This window comes from Triticum dicoccoides, chromosome 1B, assembly GCF_002162155.2.
Source record: "Triticum dicoccoides isolate Atlit2015 ecotype Zavitan chromosome 1B, WEW_v2.0, whole genome shotgun sequence".
NCBI lineage: Eukaryota > Viridiplantae > Streptophyta > Magnoliopsida > Poales > Poaceae > Triticum > Triticum dicoccoides.
The window spans coordinates 577,367,154-577,371,562 of NC_041381.1; the positions used below are offsets into that span (position 1 = coordinate 577,367,154).

Genomic DNA, 4,409 nt, shown 5'->3' on the forward strand with positions numbered 1-4,409 from the left:
AGGTAGGATGCGGGGGAACTGTTGCACCGGATTTTCTGTGGGTGGGTGGGGGGGGGGGATCGCGCAGGTTGGTAGGGAAAGATGTGTTCGTCAAATTTTACGTGACGGGAGATGATAACGCGACGTGTCACGAGGTCTAGGCACCTGTAACCTTTGTGCTCGAGGGCATATCCGAGGAAAACACAGCGAGTCGATCGGGGCGCAAGTTTGTGGGGTGTGGTGGCGTAAAGGTTGGGGAAACAGAGGCAGCCAAAGACTTCCGAGATGATCGTAGGAGGGGTGATGCCCGAGAAGATGGAAGTAGGGAGTCTGAAACTGGACGGAAGAGGAAGGGCGCCGATTGAGGACGTGGGTGGCGACATGTAAAGCCTCGACCCAAAACTCCGGTGGCATGGTGGCGTGGAGGAGCATGGTGCGGATGATGTCGTTGGTGGTGCGAAGAAGTCTCTCAGCCTTTCCGTTTTGGGGGAAGGTGTGGGGGCAAGAGAGACGAAAAGACACGCCGTGTTCGGAGAAGAAAGCGTGGAGGGTCGTGGTGAGGAACTAGCCACCGTTGTCGCACTGGACGCACTGGATCTGAACGTGGAACTGCGTGGAGACGTAGGTTAGGAAACGTTGTAACGTGGCGGTGGTGTCCGATTTGTTTCTAGAGGAAACATCCAGGAAAAATGCGAGAAATCATCAAGTATCACGAGGTAGTATTGAAAGCCAGAGAAGCTACACACGGGAGACGTCCAGAGATCACAATGTAATAATTGAAAAGGTGATGTAGTACAAGATGTGGAAGAAGAAAAAGACAGACGAGGCTGCTTTCCTAAGTGACAGGCCGAACATAGAATGTTCGTCACGGGCGTGTCATTATTACAAGTTGGCAAGAAATCTTTGGCTAAAAGGGAATTAGACTTATTGCTAGGATGGCCTAAGCAAACGTGCCATAGGTTGTGGTCGATGGAGAGTGCGTGTTGGACGTCGATGTCGCCGAAGAACGGGTATAGGTCGCCGTGACTATTGGACCTCATCAGGATGCGCCGGGTCACGAGGTCCTTCACAGTGAAACCATAAGGGTCAAACTCAATAGTGCATGAATTATCGATGGTAAAACGACGTACAGAAATAAGATTGCGAATGACAGTTGGAGTGATGAGTATGTTGTTGAGATTAAATGAGGCGAGGGAGGTAGAACCAACAATAGTAATAGGCATGCGAGACCCGTCCCCAACAATAATGCCGTGAGAGTGATGCAAAGAAGGAGAACGAGAAGAGGTGAGGTGGCTCGTCTTACCAGCGACGTGGGAAGTGGCGCCCGTATCGAGGAACCACTCGGGCGCGGCGCCGCCTTGCTGCTGCAGCGACAGGTTATGGAGCGCGGCGTTCAGCTGGTGGTACTGCTCCCAGGAAGGGCCGCCGGCAGCAGCGGATGGCCCGGCAGCGTGCTACGCCTGGTGTGGTGGAGGAGGGCGTGGCCCGAGGACGCCGGCGGTGTTCGGCGCAGACCAGGGCGCGCGGAGCTGCGGGGGCTGCGGTGGAAACGGAGTGTCCCACGGTGCAAAGTACCCCAGCCAGGGGCGGGCGGCAGTTGTCGGAGGAGTGCCGCGCCCAGCAGGAGCGGGGGACCCGGAGGAGGATCCGGCGCCAGAAGAGGCTGGCGCGCCACGTCCGCGGCCGCGGCCACGTCGGCGCCCCCGAGAGCGGTTGTCGCCTACTGGAGATGAGACGGGCCCCTTGCCCATGTCACCGGCGGGAGCGGGGCCACGATCAGCGCCGCAATCGGAAGCAGGGCCGATGGTGAGAGCGGTGGGCGCGCCAGACCCTTGCCCATCCAGCCGGGCGCGTTCGTTCGCGGAGAGCTCCTCCATGAGCAGGCGCGAACGGGCTTGGACGAAGGTAGGAAAGGGGTTCTGCATCGGCAGGAGGGTCGCCATGACCTGGAAACGGCGGCTGAGGCCGCGGATGAGCTGGAGGGTGAGCGCCTGGTCGGTGATGAGGACGCCGACCTCGCCGAGCGCGTCTTCAGACGGCGGCTATACTCGGCGATGGACATGTCGCCTTGCACTAGGTTGCGGAACTCCGCTTCGAGGATGATGGCGCGACCCGAGGCGTTGTCCCGGAAGAGCACGTGGAGCTGCACCCAGACGTCGTACGCCGTGCTCGTGGGGGACATGACGACGTCCTGGAGGTCCTCGGTGATGACCTCGTACATCCACAGCACGATCGTCAGATCGTCGTTGCGCCAGACGGCGCTCTGGTGACGTGGGTTGGCCGCGACGTCGAGGTGGTGCTGCACGTTATGCCAGACAACATATGACATAAAAAAGCTGGCGCCACTTCGAGTAATTACCCGCGTCGGGGTCGAGCTTCCGATGGAAGAGGTGGGCGATGGAGGAAGGCAGCCCGGGTGCTGAGGACGAGGGTCCGGCGGCGCCGATGCCGGGTGCCGGGATCAAGGCACCGGCAGGACGGGGCACGGGAATGCTACCCGCGGTGCGCAGGACGGTCGCTCTGATACTAAGCTAGACAGATAATTCACGCACACACTTGCATTCATTCCTCTGAGGGGTATTTATACAGTTACATGAGGTGAGAGAGATACAAGAGAGCGGAGAGTAGTTAGCTACAACGATCAGCTGGTTAAGTGGATCGTGAGAGCGCACGATGTGCATGCGCAGTTGAGCGTGCCTGAGGAACCGGTCGTGGCCGTCTCAGTCTCCTGGAGCCGTGCGTGACGACGTGTTCCAACATTGGGCATGCAGTAGTGCCCGACTGAAGGAAGAGAGAGAGGTAAAGCAAGACAACACGCAAGTCTCATCACGCTCGAGAACTTATTTCCTTCTGGACGACATTCAGACGGCTTATTGTGTCGTGTGAATCGCGTTTCTCTTTGCGACGAGTAATGCTAGAGTTAGGCCCTGCTTGGATTGGGTGTAAGTTTTTGCACCTGTATTTATCTTACATGTGTAAATTACTGGTCGCCTCTTGATTTCAGTCTGAAATTAAAACGACGGGAGGAGATCCGTATTCTAAAACCGGCCAAAAACGAGCTGAAATGCCAATCCAAACAGGGCCTTAGGGATATGTTCTACAGCTTCTGCAGATTGAGGTTAACCGGTATTTTTTTGTTAGATTAGTGACTGAGCAGTGAAATTCAGAAGAGGAGCAGTAATTTGGTTTTTCGAGAAAAGACATCAAAAGAAATATCATACTTATATGATACTTTCTCTGTTTCATAATATAAAAGAATTTTTGACACTACACTAGCGTAAAAGACATTCTTATATTATGAGACGGGGAGTACTTATCAAGAAAAAGAGATCCTGTAAAACCACTATCCGTGCACCAAGGATTATTGCTTTGCGACAAGTGTGTTTATACGTGTGCGAGAATGTCGCGTCCGCAGCATGCACGTATAAAAGCTTGTACTTTTCTATTTATTTTCCTTCGGTTCTACATGCACAACATCCTGGCTGGTCAACAACTGACATTGTGGCTATGGACAGACATCGCACCTGTTTCCCTTTAGTGATCCGGCGCGTGAAGAACTAACGTACGAACACACTTGTCCTCGTTGACAAGAGAGACAGAAACGCCGCGCGATCGAACAAAATTAAGTTGTTGATCATTCATCACAGAAGGTGGAGTACCGAACCATGAAAAGTTCGATAAGGACGGCTAGGACTCTCGTAGTGCACACTGCCATGCTACGTGTTTCGGGGTTCCTGGATTTTCCCTTTCGCATGGAGAACACCTCGCCGCGCTGGCGGGATCGATTGTCCGCTATCGGGGCCATATGGCATGAGCAATGGCCGGTCGGTACGTCGTAGTGCCCGCTGCAGACAGGAGACCACCATCGCGCTTGACCCGAACTTCACAGGCCGGCTTCCCGAAGAATCCAGCTGCTAAGAGGGTCCAAAACAGGAAGTCAAAAATGGCACTATAGAATTACAACTATGGGAATTCGAATGGATTGAGTACATGAAGATGAAGGAATTAACGTAATGAGCAATATTCTCGAAAGATTCAGTAATGCCAGAAACCTCAGTGTGCATGGCACTAAAAAAGGGCGGCAGTACATGCCGATAGTGGGGAGCCGGCCACTGTAGCGTCATGCAATGGCCCGGACACTCTAGCGAAACGGACATTCTAGTGACCCATGCACTATACCAACCCGTTTTTTGTCAGTTTTTTTTTTGTTTTTTCTGGGTGAAAATATGGTTTTTTTATCAAAGAAAGTATTTATTGAAAAGGCGAACAATTTTTGAGAAACGTGAATATTTTGAATACACGAAGGTTTTTGAAACACAAACATTTTCAAAAATATGATCATTTTTTCTACAAATTCTCGAACATTTGTTGACATTCTGATTTTCTTTCTTTAAACACGACAATATTTTGAAAAATTATGAATATTTTAA

General features: G+C 52.7%; 1 long non-coding RNA gene across 1 annotated transcript; it reads right to left on the reverse strand.

Annotated features, from left to right (window-relative positions):
- Window positions 1-729: 729 nt before the first annotated feature.
- Window positions 730-1,340, reverse strand: LOC119309080. Its single transcript, XR_005150363.1, has 2 exons — window positions 1,283-1,340; window positions 730-1,043 (listed from the first exon to the last, which is right to left on the reverse strand). It is a non-coding gene; the product is annotated as an uncharacterized LOC119309080 (long non-coding RNA).
- Between the last annotated feature and the right edge of the window lie 3,069 nt (window positions 1,341-4,409).